This window comes from Apteryx mantelli, chromosome 3, assembly GCF_036417845.1.
Source record: "Apteryx mantelli isolate bAptMan1 chromosome 3, bAptMan1.hap1, whole genome shotgun sequence".
NCBI classification, from domain to species: Eukaryota; Metazoa; Chordata; class Aves; order Apterygiformes; family Apterygidae; genus Apteryx; species Apteryx mantelli.
Window position 1 is genome coordinate 25886164 of NC_089980.1, and position 17626 is coordinate 25903789.

Below are 17626 nucleotides of genomic sequence, written 5' to 3' on the forward strand. Positions count from 1 at the left end.
ACTCATGAGCTCCACCAACGCTATGCCATGAAGCACAGAGCAACTTGTGGTGCTTGCTGCAGCCCTGCCGTACCTGCTCTGCTGCCTTGAAGCACGACTGCAACATGTACAGGCTCTGATGACTTGCTTTCAAGTGCTTTGGGAAGCTACTGGGCACACTGAGGTAGCTGCATAACATCACAGCTGCTCGAAAACAAGAGAGTTCTCCACACCACGCATTGAAGCCCCGGTGAGAACCACAAACCGAGTCCCAGTTATGTAGAGTTGTCCTCAGACTTCAAAAGCCCTACAGGGCCCTATGGCCCTCTGCTCCTACAGGAAGATTACCCATTTCCCAAGAGCCCCATTTTTCCCCCAGTACCGTTCATCTGCCAAGCAGGAAACCTTTCTGCACAGCTTGGGGGGGGGGGGGGGGGCTGATGATTCAGGATCACATTTCTGATTTGAAGGCTTGTGAAGATTACAAGCATGTAACAGGCAACCTCAAAAACTGCATGTGACAGGTAGGTTCATGGTAACAGAGTTAGACTACATTGGAATTGCAGGATGCCGAGTTGGTATGTTTACCTCCATGCTTTTCACTGGGTGGCATCCATCAAACCAGGTCTCAGGATAACAGACCTTCTCAGCTCGATACCTCTTAGCACAGCACAGGCCACAGAGCAGGGAGTCCTGAGTGCATCGGGGGAAAAACTGGCACAGAGACGCACAAGAGACTTAAAGCAAGACTTACAGACAGCTGGGAAATATTTTGGGAAAAAGTGGGATCGTTTGGATGAAAAAAAAGAGTAAAAAGTGCTGGCAGAAAAAATATATATATATTCATAGAGGCTATTGAATGTCCTTGTAATGAAGGTGATGGAGACTTGAATCGGAGATAGACAAGAGAAAGGAGACCTGCAACTCATTTTACCTGCCACCAGCTTTGGAAAGGTCCTGATAAACACTTCCAGCTTTGCTCAGCCCCTGATAGGAGCTTGGCAAAGCACCTCCTGTGAGCTGGGGAAGGCACAGGCAAGCAGACAGGCACCAGCTTGTCCCAAACGGACTGGGACGTAACAGCTTCTTCCTCGTTCTCTGGATCAGACAATGTCATGATGAAATAAGAACAGAGACCAGACAAGGTGAGAAAGGACCCTATGTCCTGCTTTCCATTCAAGTCCTGCAGGGCTCTGAAAATTAGCTGCCTGGGTGCTACAGAAGGGAAAAATGGGCACAGGATGGGGGATTTTTCTAAACAGCTACAAGAACTGAGTATTTATGTGATCTACAGACCATAATAAAGGTACAGAAAAGACTTTGGTGGCATATAGATGTATCCCACTTTTCACTCACACAGTTTTAAACAAAACTCTGGGCCTATGATAGAGGGAAAAACAGCAATTTTGTACGGCTACCTTGAGTTTAACTTCTGTGACACGGGTGGGTGAATTGGAGGGGCAGGGTGGGGGGGGGGAGTTTCTTATATAGCTGCTCTTGAAATAAAACCACAGAGGATGCAATTCTGGCTCCTTTTCCCTTCATTGAACCTACTGAAAAAAAGAGCAGGAATTAGAAGACTGAGTCTGATCCCACCAAAATCTAATAGCAGCTGTGTCCAGCCCTTGGACATTTTGAGAAACTGCTCCTCTTCTGAATTGCGTTATCCCTGTCAGTTCTGGGCACAAAATGATTTCCAGTCACTTGCCCGCAGCAGATGATAATAATGGATGAAAAATAACCAAGCTATCATTTACACTAGATGCCAAAAATGAAGCACGCAGGAAGTTTGCAGGCACAGGGTAGCAGCGGAAGGGCTGAAGAGGATCAGCGTTAGCCCCCTCGGAGATGGGCACAGTACAAAGGGAACAGCTCCTTTAGCAGGCAGCTCTTTTATAAAGCTAGCAGCCGTGTGCCGAGCCTTAGGTATTAAGCTGAGTTTGCTCAAGGAAGGAGGAAACAATAACTGCACTGAAATGCTGTAAATCTCCTGTTGGCAGAGCTAGAAGTAATTGGAGCCTCCATGCAAAATTAGGCCATGTGACTGTACCTCAAGGCAGGCAGGTGACTGAAACATCACCACACATAAAAGACACAGGGTGAGTGCTGAAGAGGAGCATTTGGGGCAGGGAAAAAATTCACAGGGAGCTAGCGCCTTGGCACAGGTGACAGCTAACCAGTTTGTGGATGCTGAGCCCTGCAAAGCAGACCCCGTGCTGCCTCACTAAGCACAGGTGTCAGCAGCTCAGTAGGGTGCTGGGCTGTGCAGCAAGCACATGCCATCCTCTGTATCCTCTCTGCACTCCAGTTTCCCAGCTGCAATAGTACGTCCTTTCCCTATTCTTGCTCACAGTCTTGCCTTGCTAAACCGCAAACTTGATGAGGCAGAAACTGAAGATCCTTTCTGTGATGTTTTTCTCAAGGAAAAAAGTAGGGAGCATGCACTTTGCCGCCACTGCTCATTTTTCTTCAGCATGCATTAAGTGTCAGTAAGAAACTCTGGGCATTCAGTCACAAATAACATAGCACTTCAGTAAACTAGCCAACTAGGGTTATCCCCTCTTGGCAGATAGGGAAACTGAGGCACAGAACTCGAAACACAAGTTGTCAGCCGTGACTGTCACTGGCTCCCTATCGCTCATTCGAGACACCTGGGGTACCACTCAGACAGTTTCAGCTGATAAGGAAACAAATCTCTCTTCGTGTTCGTTAGTCTGTGTCATCCGATGCCTCACCTGAGTGAGAGTGATTACGTCAGGAGATTTACCGCTATCTTAAAGCAAAGCCAGGCCTTCAACAACTTTCTCGAATGTAAAACACTGTCATCTGGTTAACAAACTTCTCTGCAATTTTAGCGAGGCTTTTACCAAACACACAGCCTCTGAAGCAAACGGGAGGACCGAAAGCTGAGATGCCAGCGGGGAAGAGCCTTGGGCTCTGCTCTGCAGCAGGTGCTGCTCTGTATCAAGAAGGGCATTTCTTAGTACATTCTGGCACATCAGATGCCAAATTTGGTGAATTTTGAGCAGTTACTGAAAGACAGCAGAGGTGTGCATTGTTTGTACCTAGGAGTAAGACAGTCAAGAGGAAGACAGGATCCGGATAAAGATATGTCCTTGAAATCTGAGTGTAACAGCAAGCTTAGTACTGTGACAGGCTCTACTGAAGTCCTGGGCAGTCATTTTCCTCTCTACTGCTCCCAGAGAGCTTTGGGTCTGCGGGACAAACATTTACCATGAAATTATGATCATACTGATTGATTCTGACTGCTCAATTTTTTATTTTTTTTCCCCAACCACAGGAGTCACAAGAAACCATGAGAAAAGATGACAGTTTAGGTCTTATCTCATCTCCATAAATGCTAATGGCAAAACTCTAATTGATTATAAATGTCAGGGAAAAACCTTCAGCACATGGACTAAAAGACAGAATAAAGCCTCTTTATGTAATCAGTTTGCTGTGCATTTTAAAAAAAAAATACAGGAAAACCTTCACTGAAAATACATTCTTCAGGAAAAATACAAATTTTCTCCAAACACTTATTTTGGTTGCAATCTTATATTTTCCACAAAACAGGTTAAAAAAAAATTTCAGCTATGTACTAGTTGTGCTGTTCGAAGAGATTTGACAAAGCAATGCAACCATTTGAAACACAAGAAGTCTCATTTTTGTGTCAAACGTTTGCCTTGTTAAATTCACACTAAAAAGTTTCCCACAGAAGCTACAGCTTCTGAGAGGAAGGACCTGGTCAACTCTTTTAAAGCAAAGGAACAGCCCATTGCTATAACGTGCCATAGGTTCATCTAGCAGAGGAATAAACACACAGGCTAACTGCAGAAACCCGAAGCCTGTTACACCAGTCATTTAAGGCAAGTCTAAGCAGGTGTGATGTGAGAAAACCACAGATCTGTTCCTCCGAGCCCTAGTGTGGTAGGTGCACACAACGTCATACAGACTGAACTGCTAAGGCTCACCTCAGCTGTGCTGGTGGATCTTTGCATGGATGGATCCATCCGCCCACCTCACACTGGCCAAAAAGCAACTGCTCTCATTTCTGCCCCTGGCTGAGTGGCCTTCTCTGTGTGTTAAGAGAACTGCAACACACCATTTCTTTGAGAATCAGAGCCACTGGCTAGAGATTGCTTTTTCAGATGTACCCAAATATTGTGCACCAGCCCTTGCACATAAAATATATCTGCTACAGAGCCTCCAGTACATCAAACTAAGACAGAGTCACTGCAGGAGCCAGGGGAGGAGCTGGCATGGATTGAACCTGTTTTTCCCATGCAGTTTCCTAGCAGTCATAAAGGCTACAACTCCTGCATCCCTAAGTGATCCTTTAAAAAAAAAAAAAAAAAAAAGAATCTCAAAAGTATGACTCAGACACAAATAAGTAAAATCTACTCCCACGAAGCTAGCCAAGAAGTGCAAGTTCCTTCAGCAAAGGGCATTAACCACAAAGCAAATAACATGCTTGCTGCAAGAATGACAAGAAGGGAGACCTACCTTCATCTCTGTTTTTATTTACATGCTTCCATTAGTACCCAGGGAAGTTCTACTCTGGGCTGGGGGACATGGCATGGTAAAGTCTTCAGGTTTCAGAGTTCCTTAGGCCATCCATCACCCCTCAACTTCTCCTCAGCAATTCAGTCCCAAGGCATTAAGCTGTCACAGCCCACTAAGAAATTAGACTTGATGACACCTAAGCAGATTCATTAATGCATTAGGCAAATGAAATCCGATTGGTTCCTTTTTTAGGCGTTTGGCAAGCAGTCTGCAAACAAACCTGGAGGATGAGGCTCTGGGGGGAGCACTGGCAGCTTGCCAGCACTCTTGCTTAGGCAGAGGAAAGGAAAGTATCAGCTCCTCAGAGCTGCACCAGAAGAATTTACAACCCTCTGCTTGCTTCAAGACAGCAAAAGACAGAAGGTGGCATCAGCTGCTTTTGCCATCTGGAGAGATGATGCAACTTCCACGCGTGCCACGTGCTTCGTAAAGCGCAGGGCATTTCTACTTCAGAGGCAGTGCAGCACTAATCATCACCAAAACAAATCCCAAGGGACCGTCACTTGCATGCAGGCTGAATGACACAAAACTCCTCTACATTAATCTCCAGGACTGGGCGGGGGATGTTCTAGCTATTCATGGCTATGCAGCTGCACTGTCTTACAAACTTTATCGCTCACTGCTCTTCCATCCTAATAATACAGCCTGAACAACAAGGCCACCAAACCAAAGTTGGGCTAGCAGAAGCTGGTGTCAGGCACATATCCTCACTATTAATTTTGTCATGTCACATAAAACACACCAACTGTCACAGATGTGACACTCAAACACCTCTCCTTCATAGAGACTTGCATTTCCTTACTGATAAATATAGCTATTGGCCCTGTAATTCCGTAGAGTTAACAATTTTGTGGGACACTTGAATGCATTATGTCTGGCACAAATTTGACTTTGTGCAGACAATTTGCCTGCAGTACTTTCACCTTGGGCTCTGATCTCATTAGATCTCATGAGTTAAGCCAAAGCAGACTGGAAAGATATTTGGAGGAGAATCCTGCAGTGCAACAGGAAGCAGAGCTAGCAACTGAGTGAGAAATACTCTTCTAGGAGGCACTACCACCTCAGCAGTTCAGTAAGACATTTTGTGCCTGGCTGCAAAATGTGCCATCTTTTGGGGGAGAAAGCAGTAAATTCCACAGCATTATGGTCTATACTTTGATATACTTAGGTACAGGAATATTATCTATGTGATCAAAGATGACGTAGCTAATTTGTATTCTGCTCAACTAAATTTCCCTGAGTCACCCACCACATGCAAGGTAACAGTAAACCAATTACACTGCGAAGGATAACGCAGCAATTTTCTATACAGCACAGGAGTGGCCATGGGCTGGGTCGCAGCGAGGGTCTGCCTAGCCCACACAGCTACCTTTAGCATTGATCGGTGCTGGATGCCTTATGGAAAGTATAAACACGCAGGCACATAATGGTGCATACCTTCCTCTCCAAGTTTCTTAAATCTTCCAAATTCCCAGCTCAGCTCGCGCTTAAAAATTTCTTTGTGGCTCTTCAAAATGGAAAAGCCTCATATAGAAAACTATTGTGCATGCATGTGCATATTTCATGTACCTGCACACAAACCAATTGCTTGCTTTCACAGGAGGGGTTTCGCTTTGTTTACTAGAACTAATGCTTTCTACTTTTCTACAATAAACACAAATGCCAACTTCATGTTTCCTGGGACCCTAGCAAGACCAAACTAATGCATGTATAGTCTGCAGTACTTATTCATTCCTCCAACATATGAGTCTGCACAGCCTGACACAGGAACCATCTTACGGGAACACACTGTAATTCCCAGTTCTCACATAGGCTTTGTGGATGAAAAGTCCTCATGTGCCGCTTCCCCAGGAAAAGGCTATCTAGATAGCAAGAATCCACACCAAAGAAAGGTGAGGCAACCAGACTTCAAAAACCCTGCTGATAATTTCCTTTTTGTTTTAAAAATCTTCTTTTTCTACTGACATCCATTTAATTCTACTGCTGAATATATAAAGAGATAAGATGCTTTGCTAAAGTTTTAATTTAGCTGCTCCTTCAGGTAATGGCTGATAAAGCTCTCAATGAGTTTTAAAGCAAAACAGTATCAAATGGCACATATTTTTTTTGTTTAAAAATGCAAGCTTTGGCTGAAATGTTTGTGAATAAATTAGCTGACAAATATAGCTTATCTTCCTATCTACAAACCAATACTGACTTTTATGCAGGAACTGATTATTAGCAAATATTTTCCAAATTGCTCACAGAAGCAACATTCAGCTGAATAATTATTCTTGGAGCAATTCACCACATTGCTGCTTCCACGTTCATGGTACATGCATAAGTGGGTTCCCAGGCCATATGGCATTATTTCTGCTTCCCAAGTAATTGAAACAGGGGAAGAAACAGAAACAAAACGAACACTAAATTACAGCTACTTTTGAGCCTGCATTTTGAGCAAGCAATTATATGTATTAAAATTCTTGATGCTTTGTGATTTCTGAATATTGTCCTGAACAAACCAGTAGCTAGCCAAAAAAACCTCCTGCAATGACTACCACAATGCTACTCTTCCCTGAAGATGATATCACAGTGATATCATGTATTTTATTCACAAAAAACATAAGCCAACCTTTCTTTAACTCATTCAGCCTGCTCTATCGATTTTTCATCACAGGACTTTTCCTAAGCCAGAAGTCCTGGCCAAAGCAGTCACTTTCTGTAAAAGAAAGTATAATTGTGTCAAAGCACAGTTTTTTATGACTGTGCCCTACTAGACAAGTACTCAGGGACTCTGCCACTACTTGGTACCACTGGACAAGGCATTTCTGTTCCCAGGGCGTTAAGGTCTCTAGAGGGACCACAGAGTTTTACAGCCTAAAACCCCCGTGAGTTTCTCTCTAGCACCCAGCCCATCCCACACCCACCTCCACCAACCACCCACACAGGGAAAGTTGCCTGCTCATTGCCAGGTCAGGGGACACGAGTCCCAAACAGCTGCATATCTCATCAACAGAGCTGAAGTAGTAAATCAATTGCCTGTCCGTTAGCAGCCTAATCCTTTTTTCATCCAACTGAAATATTGCAATTTCCTTTACTGAAGGAACAGTTATAGGGACACAAATTGTAACGAGCTGGAAAATACCATACAAAGCAGCAATTAATAACTTTCAATTTATCATTGCATTATTTGGGTTCTGCTTGACACAGCAGGAGGGTTACATGAAGATAGGCTGGATTCTGAATAGGAGGCAATGTCATTGCATGACCAATTCATTATGTTTTTAGGGAAGGTAGGGGGAGAAGAGGAGGAAGAACCACCAGGCTGCAGCACTAGTCTGCTCTTCACGGCCTCTCCAACATGCTCACAAAGTCTCCTGACAGAAGTTGACAAAACCTCCGGGCTCTTGTGTGGCACTTGAATGGTTAAATATATTTCCATGCACAACCCCCTACCTCTTCTTTTCAAGTAGGATTCAAAGTCTTACCTCATTTCACATCTGGCCATCACTTCATTTTTATAAGCTGTGTAATTAAGAACTTCTATAAAGTTGATTTAAAGAGAGTCTGCACTTTGGATGACTCCACTGAGGGCAGGTCAGGGCTGGGTTCATTTGTTTTTTTCCCCTCAAACATCTAATGCTGGAAGCAGGGGTCCTAAGCAATGTAACAGATCTGATCAGAGGTGACACTAGAAACCAGATCCCTTGGGGATCTTAAGTTCTTGTTTAATTCATAAATTTCCAAATAGCTCTTATTAAGCACTCAGAAGCAGATTTTACCTGCATTTATGCCCTCCATTAAAATGAAATACTGTATCTGCCCCCCCGTGGGTTCTTGCACCTTTCTCTAAAATATTGAGTTCACGACTGTCAGAGGTGGGATTCTGGACAAGACAGATGACAAGTCTGACCCAAACTGCCAATTCATGTATTCATGATTAAGCACATCTAGTCTCTGGCCTTTGTGAAACAGGCCAGCTAAATTAGCTGCAGTTTTATTCCTCTTACAAACCTCTGCCTAGTTTTCAACTAGCTGATATCATATTCACTTGCAGTCACATAATCAATAGCTTATTTATAAATATCTTTTCAAACTTCATAAACAATGCTGACAGGTAATAGTAACAATTCCAAAGTCAGGTATACGCTCCAAAGAAAGAGGCGGGGAGGTATACATCCATGTCTGTGCTATAATTGGTAATGCAAGTCATATCGAGACAAATTCAATAATACATGACCAGGGTGTTTCAGAGTACTCAACAAAGCTTTACAGGTTCAGAGTGTAAAATGCTAAGCATCATGCAGAGGCTGTTCAAGGACTAATTGGAAAGGGAGGAATGAGCAGGAAAACACAGATTATTGTAAGTAATGAGGACAGCTGCCAAAGAACTACAGTTTCTTATTTTTCAGTTGGATGTTGACCCTCAGAGTCCCTTGCTTCCAGACCAATTCATTATGTTGCTAAGCCTTAACTTACTATATGACAGCAGTTTGGAGCCCAAGAAAAATGAGTTCTTCATCTCAGTCAACTTGTTATCAAATTGAGCATCCACAGCCCAAACTAGTTCTCAGAACCAGTCCTCTCCCCTTGCAGGAGAGGTAAAGAGCAGGCAGGCCGCAGAAGACATACCTCGCCCTTTCCATGAGTTGGGATTGCCTGCTTCACACAATAGAAAGAGAAATGCCCAGGAGTTTTGCTGACTAAACAAGGAGACTGCTAATATCAGCAGTCTAAACCACTAAGGCCACAGGGCTGGAAATTCTCCAGGGATCAGAATGAAGCAGTAAATGAAGCAGTTCATGGATTTTTGCAAGTAAATAGCACTTGTTTAGCATGTACTCTTTGGTGCCATTGCTACATTGGCATGGTGGCAACCAGAATAGATGAAAAATTTAGGAGGGCCATGTAATCTCCGAAGGAGGGAGGGAGAAACGTCACAAAACCTGACTCCACAAAACCCATTCAAATTGCTACAAGACAGCTCAGATACAAAGGCAATAGGTACCAGTATAAAACACTGTGATAACTCCTAGAAGCCCCCTTTGGCAAAATCTTGAAAGCAAGGAAGGTATTTGCAGCTGTTTAAGGACTGCTCATTGCTTGCAGCCGTATTCATATTTCTGAAGGGAAAGTACAGGGCTAAACTTGAGCTCTTCTCTTGAGGCATGCATCAGAGTTGCAGTTGCACAGTTCCTCATTTTTGTTTCCCCCACGCCTCTAATGACTGAGGATTTCTTGCTCATACATACACACACACACACACACACACCCCTCCCTTCCACTCTGTCCGCCCTTCCTCTGTTCACATATTGAGCGGGAATTGTTCCCTACAAAACCAGAATGCTGCAGCTTGGACAGATGGAGCAGAGGAGAACCCCAAACCTCCCCGCTCCGAGATTTTAGAGCACAATAGTACAAAACAGTGCTGAAAGCTGTTTTCTAATCAGCACTGTTTATTTGGCTCCAGCAATGAGAAGCCATACACACAGGAAGGACTGACAAACGGAGGGACGTCATTCTTTGGAGATGCTAATCTGGCAACTGAAGGAGTCAAGCTGACTGGGAGGTTAATGGAAGGAAGATTTGTACAGGGGAATCCACTCTAATCTAATCCTTCAACAGCTATAGTACTGGGAGCCAAACTCAGCAAGCCCTATTTTTGATGTTCAGAGCATTTCTTAGCAGATGCAAGACTCTAACCTTAAATCCCTGAGAGAAAATAAAATCTTTGGCCTCCAAGTTACACGAGATCACCTTGCCTAATCAGTCACCCTCTTCTGAGGGACACACGAGCATCATTTCCTGTATCTGGGCTCCGTCCTTCAACATGGCATGTTAGGCTCCCTTTGGCAATTCGCCAGCTCTTACAGGCCACAGCTGACTACACCTGTGACTCCCCCGGGCCTCTTGGGCCCTTGGCCTCTCCTGTCACCAGTTTCTCCTCTCCTCCCGACACATGCCAGTGCTGTCTCAATACCAGACTCTCTCCAAAGGGCAGCCGCAGTAATATATTTAACCACATACTTCAACCTGGAGAACAAGTTTCAGCTGCATAATGCCACATCACTGCCTTCAGCAGAAGGTACAAGGAGACATCAAGGGGGAAATATGGCCTTCATGGAGGAACTAACAGAAGCACTTGCTTAGAATATTATTTCCACATTCACCCGCTGAGGAACGAAACAGCTTCCCAGAATTAGGGCTCCCCTGCCCCAACCGCAGCCCCCAGGCGCCAGCATCTCATTCTGATCCCCCCCCAGGTCACGCTGGAAACTACCAGCAGGGAAAGGGCTACGTGCTGGCAATAAAGCAGCGCCGCTGGCTTTTAGGACTACCAGCGCTCCAGCCGGCAGGGAGTGGGGACTCACTGCTTCAGGCAACCTGCTTATTCAGCCTGAACACTGGATAAATTAGACTTGGTTCTCTTGGGAAGTGCTTTTCGAAACAGAGAACTAAAAGAAGCACACTTGAAATCAATGAAAGCTAAGATTTTGTGCACCCTGGGAAAACTTCATGGACCAGAGAAACACACTTCACAAATGAAGCTGGACACTTGGGCCATACTTATTTAACTCCTTTTTCTACAGATAGCTTCTTACAAGGATTAGATTGGCAACCTTTTGTGGTCCCTGAACTCACTTAAATTCTGCCTATCTCCAAAAATGCTATCACTGCTGTACCTAAAAAAATCACCATTAATTTCCTTCTTTTTCTGTCATTCCAAGATTTTAAGAACATTGTAACAGCCTTCTCCATCGAAGGAAGTCTGCTGCTGTGTAAAACAGAGCCAGAAGTCGCATTCAAAGGAGCACAAGGCCAAGGCCTGCCTGTTTAACGGACCGCAAAGGCCTGGGGAGAGATCCTGGCCAACGCAGAGCGAGGCAGGGCACTACTGCGATTCTGTACTAGCTACATTGCTCCCCGCCATTTTGCAAAGTGTTCAAAGGTCTGGAGGCTGCAGACTGAACAAAAACAAAACAAAACAAAACAAACAAGCCTATCTTGATGGTTATTTTGTCTCTTCCAGTCCCAAGAAGTCATATTCCCCTTCTGAGGATGTATTAGGTGTTCCTCTGCCTGGCCCAGCCACAAAGCCAATGTGACATTTGGTCCCCTTCCCAAATCCCAAAGCTCGGTACCGGGGTGGCCCTATCCCTCCTGCCAGTCCCCTTCCCTACCTGTCCTGGAGACCCAGCTGAGCCATGACATCTACAGACTTATAGCCACAGTCTAACAGCACCAACATCTCATTTCATTTTCCGTGCCCGGCTGCCTCAAGCAGCGCTCCGGCTCTGTGAAGCTGCACCAGGGTCTGCGGTAGCAGGGCTGATGCATCCCAGCCTTCCTTGCAAAGGGTGCTCCGTTGAGGTTCATACCCAGCATATATCCGGGAGGACACATACTCCCGAGAAGAGTGCTAAGAGATGGGCACCGCTTCTTTGCTTAGGCCGTAGACAAGGCATGACACTTCAACTGCAAGGTAAGAAGCAGGCAAAATAGTTTTGATTACAGCACTGTTACCAATACATGCATTTTTAAATGCTGGAATACGACTGGCCCCAGGAGTACCACTGTGTCCAAGACAAACTCTGAACAACATGGAAAACTGAAAGCATCTGCCAGGTGAGCTGTTCTGGAGCAGGATTTCACTTGAATCATCGCCCGCTGCACTGCCCCTCAGCAGCGCCCCTCTCCAGAACAGAGTTAGGAAAACAGACTTTCCAGTTTGGTGTCTGAATAAAATAAAGGATAAAATTTGACTTGAATAAAGAAGTGACACAATCAGGGGTTGCTTGACGATTGCTTAAAGAAGATTAAATGAAAAGATTAAAGCCAGTTTAAAAACAGCAAATTCAAAAGAAGCCTGAGGTTCCACTGGACGATTAAAATGAAATGTTTCTGTACCTCCCCGATAAAAACAGCCAACGAAAAATGTCAAATTTTAAATTTTCATTTCAATTCTTCCCTCCCTTATCATTCATTTGCCTACCCCCTCTTTGTGCATCAAATTAGCAAATTATTATAGTCTGCTCAAAAGTAAATTCTTCCTCTGCAAATGTACTATTTCCAAATTATATTGAAGACTCACTTCAAACACGAGCTTCCAGAAAAGTATTCAAGACACCATTTCTAAGCAGAGAGTAACCTTATATCCATAACAGTATATACTTCTACTAAAAGACAGTCAGATATAAAGGAGATCGTCTGTGAGCGGTAACAATGACCACTGCTCTGGTCTGTCCTTATCATATATGTGGCTCAGAGACATCGGGCACTTCAACCCTGGTACAGAACAGTGTTAATCAGCACAGCAGCATGCAGGGTAATGTCCTGCTTCCCACATCTTGGTACCATTAAGAAGGGCCTGGATGCCACCTAGTGCTGTTAAAATCAAGGCAGCAGGCCTTAATCGCAAAGAGACCCAAACACAATTTTTTCCCCAGTCTTTTTCAGCTTCAGTGCATCATGCATCAGGCCGGCTTCTTACTACAGAGGAGTCTCTTAAGACCCAGGTATTTAAAGCTCATGTACACCCATGAGCACATTGCATGCTGAGCAGAAGCTAGCTGACAGGCTGGCTAAGCTCTTTCATTTCTTCTACCTGCAGTTTCTAACAGTGGCTGTCATGGCACAAGTAAATGTTAGAAAAATCATCTAGAATAAGCAAAACTTGGCAAACTAAGTCAGAATTTATGGAACTTTGTAAAGCAGGGGGTGGAGGGAGAATGACCCCCAGGAAGCACCAACCAAGCTCCAGAATTGGTAGCAGACTCCCTCACAAAGCTGCAGCAACTGCAGCCTTCAGCTCCTTACAAAGGAAGTTTTCTGAGGAATGACCTTAGTTAAGCTGAAATTTATTTACAGATAGAGGGAAAAAAACTTCCTTTAAACAAGAAGATATTTCATTGGAATTGAGAAGACTGTAGAAAAGGAATTGTCAGTTTAAGATTCACTTTATAGAGAGGTAAAGCCTTCCCTTCATCCTACTAGTTTCCCTTACTAAATGTATATCCTTCTCAAATTCTTTCATCATATCTACAAAATGTATTTCAGCTATACACCTTGCCTTGAGGAGCTTGAATGAAAGATAAAGCTTCTGAGAACTGCAAGTTCAGCAAGGATCCGAGCTCTGTCCCCCCTAACGAATGCTGGAAGCCAGTCAGCTGAAACAGCAGCTACGAATACCAGGGCTCCTACGTTCCAAGAGTTCACACCAAGAGATTTTATGCATTACAGAAATCTCTCAAACAACACAGAGTAACTCCAGCAAAAGCAGCTTCTACCAACCTCTCGCTGTCAGTCCCCCTCCCCACAGAACCCATATGCAGCTGGGGTAGAAAACATTTCTTTGATCAGATAACAAGTACCTCCACTGGAGACAGCTGAAAGGGTCATCAGTCGCTATACTAGACACTGCGTGTGATATCATTTCAATCCGACTTACCTCTAAACCAAATTTTTAGAAAGTGTCACAACTGGTCTTGCCTGATTCAGAGTGGAAAGATTTTTAATACATTCATTGATGTGGACATGAAAAAGATTCTTGTTGATGCCAGTTTCCCACAGTAACTGTTGCCATGGTTATAAATCATTTATTGCCCCCCGTCGGCCAACAGCTGAATATAAAGAACGAGTTTACTATGTGCAGAAGAGCATGACAAACACACAGACTCGCTCCTTCTGAAACGTGCCACCAGGCACTGAAGCACTGTTGACTTTTATTGGAGGGGCTTTGGGAAGTCTGTAAAATAACCACGAGACAAGCGCTCTCTAATGCTGATGAAAGCAAACAGTCCTTCAATTCACAGATGCAGAGATTAAGGGAGGGTGATCTAAGCGTGAGTGTGGAGTAATCATAACAGGAGGAACTTGCAGACAACCCCCCTCCTCCAAGCCCCCATGGAGCATGTGGGAATAATTTTTGCCTCAGGGATGAAATGCTCTATTAATTTCTAAAAATATCCCTACATAACTTACAGTGCTCACTACTGAGCCAAAATATTTGAAATAAACTAATCACCCCCATATCTGTGATTAGAAGAGCTTTGGATAGACTCCAGGTCTGACCACGACTTCACTTCCTCTCCTAGACAACATGAGATCCACTTACACAGATCTTGCCTATCTATCATACCTTCTTGCTGAGCAATGTTGTATCTTGCTGCCAAAACAGAAGCACAGGTGAAGATACTTGGATTTTTCCTCATGCAGAGGCCCAGGCTCTCTTCCAAACAGAAGGATTTTCTCTATGATCTTCTTGACTTTGCAAATGCTAGATATGAGGTAGTTTTGAAAAGACCCTCAAAAAAAAAAAAGTTTTGGGGAGCAGTTAAGTCTAAAACAATCATGCTGGCAACAACCAAATACATTTTGGAAAGCTATTTCCTCTGCTTGAGCACAGTGGTTTCCCACACTACTTCTGCAACCTTAACTAAACAGGAAGTTGATTTCTCTCTCTCCTACTTAAACAAGCCCATGTAAATCTTTAAATGAACTGAAAAACATCACAGTTGTCACAATTTAAGAGCCAAGACATCCAGACACTGTAATGTAGTATCACATGCTATTTGCTTTACTACCTCATCTCCAAACCATAGCTTCAGCAACCCTTCGTGTGACATGCGGTGCTGCACGCACCCAGTCACAGAGAGCTTAAGGACCTGCGCTCTGGGGGCGAGGTGGCAAGACCAATCCCAAATGCGGCATGCTGGAGGTGTACGACCACATGGCAGCCAGGTGAAATAGCAGTCACTCACTTCTAGCAGACTGGGGAGGTAGGAATAATTTTTCCTTCCAGTGTTAATCACACTGTTCTCTGCAGGAAAGCCACCCACCATAAGTTAACTCATGAAGTCTCAGAGACACAGAATCTCCTGGCTGGTTCATCAAGGTCCCACACCTGCAAGTACGGACACACCTGGAAGGAAACCGAGTATTGCCACAATCATCTCTCTAGCACCTTTCTTCAAGGGAGCAGGGAACCAACATCCCACAGGCCACAAATTAACCTGTGCATAAACCAAGATTAAATCACTAGGGAACTAAAGAGCGAAACTGTGCAGAGAGCAAGCAGTTTTCCTCTACTACAAACCAGTTCCCTCCCATGCAAAAAGGCCAAATACTGCGATTGTGCCAAGCTCCCGCTTAATCACGGAACGGCCAAAGAAGAACTTGGCTATTAGACTACATACCATATCTCAGTAATTTTCACATGTGATTTTCAAATGTCAAAGTGCTGATATTCCCAGTAATGAGGAATGTTCCAGGGACTAGTTGTGTATCCAAATCTTTCCTTCTTTTCTCCTTTTCCATGTTCTCTTCCTCTAATCCTCCTCAAACAATGTATGTTTTGCTTTTCTTTGCATCTTCTTAGACCAATGTCCTTGACATACTTAATTTTGGACAGAGAAGCCACCAGCAAAAATAAATAAATAAATAAATAAAGGATGAAGCTTGATCAGTAACATCTCTCACCACTGCTCTCAGGTTCCCTGTAAGCTAAACATCCATATTCCAAGTCTGTAAAGAGCAGAACCTTGAAAACACACAGGTGCACATCCCACATGAACAGCTCTTATTCCCCTACCAGAACTTCAGTGAATCTCTTGAAAGACTGAAATATTTAGCAAGAGTGGCAACAAGCAGGCTCTTGCATCAGGTCCCTTCAGAAGAACCATAACAACAGATGAAAATCAGAGTGACACGGTCTTACAATAGGATGCCTTTAGCAACAATGAGATTATGCCACCCTCAAAAGCACAATTCACTGGTTGCTGTTGCTGCCCAGTAACATGAGATATTTCTGTGAAGAAGGTGTGACATCTCCTGGTCATCTGTGGTATTGCTCCTTATAGCCTTCAAAATTCATTTATTTCAAGACCAGAATCTGGAATTAAGGCTGCAACAAGCAACAAACAAAAAAACCTCAAATTGTGCAGTGGTTCCTGGATAAACTTTTCCTAGCTGCTTACAAACAGGACATAATACTAGTTAGACTAATAAAAACAGAAGTACACCTCAAGAGTTTCTACCTCATGGATTCATTGACTGTTTAACCAATGGGCTTGCTCTGGATATCTTGGATTCTTTACACAACCAAACTCCACCATTCAGAAGGAGCAGTTATAGTCTGTCCTCTTCACTCTCTTGATTGCACTAAAAATAGCAGGATTAGGAATGCAAGGGATGACCTGGTAGTAAGATGCTGCCACCCTGTTCCAGTTTGCTTTCTCCAGATTACACTGTTTTTGAAAAATAAGACATGAATGGTTTAGAGTCATCAGCTGACTGAGACTTAGGCTTTGTAGACAGGTAAGGAGTTGTGAGGGATTAGAAAGTGCACAAAACTGTCAGTTACCAACTCTTAACTGAGAATAATTTTCTGAAAAACTCAATTGCTTGCAGTTGCCATTCCCAAATAGTTTCACACAGGGATAGCTGCTTAAAGATGATACAAGCAGAGGGCTCAGAGGACAGTGCTACCTGACTGTTATAACACTGGAGTAGGAGGCCTGAACCCGTACGCCCCACTACCAGCTTGCTGTGTGATCTTCAGCTAGATTCACAGGATCTCTGTATCAAATGCATGAATGAAAAATCCTTAAAATCCCCCCTCCTCCTCCTGCTGCCAGGTTCTCCCACAGCTCCCCTACTGGAATGGATTTCTGCTGTGCTGAAGTAATGGACACAGGTAACACCTATCTTAAAGGTTCATCCAAGTTTCCAGTGCCGCTATTTCCCATACCCAAACGGTGCCAACAAGGTTTTCAGCCCATTCTCCTGCCCACCAGTCTAGGGCTCCCGCTTTGCCTTCTAGAAAGGCTGGGACACAGCTACAGGTAGGACCCTGCACAACCAAACACTGCTGCTTGTGTTACCCCAGGCCCCAAGAGCTCAGCAGATAAAGCACTCACCTGAGACGCAACAGACCTCCATTCACATCCATCTTTTTTTTGCCTGATTTGAAGCCAGCCTGCATATAGGAATATCAGTACTGGTTAAAAACTTACATGTCAGTTTAGCTTCATTTGGTAACTTGCATGAGTACAAACAATGCACGAGCATATTTATTTTCACAGTATCTCAGTAAGGACATAAC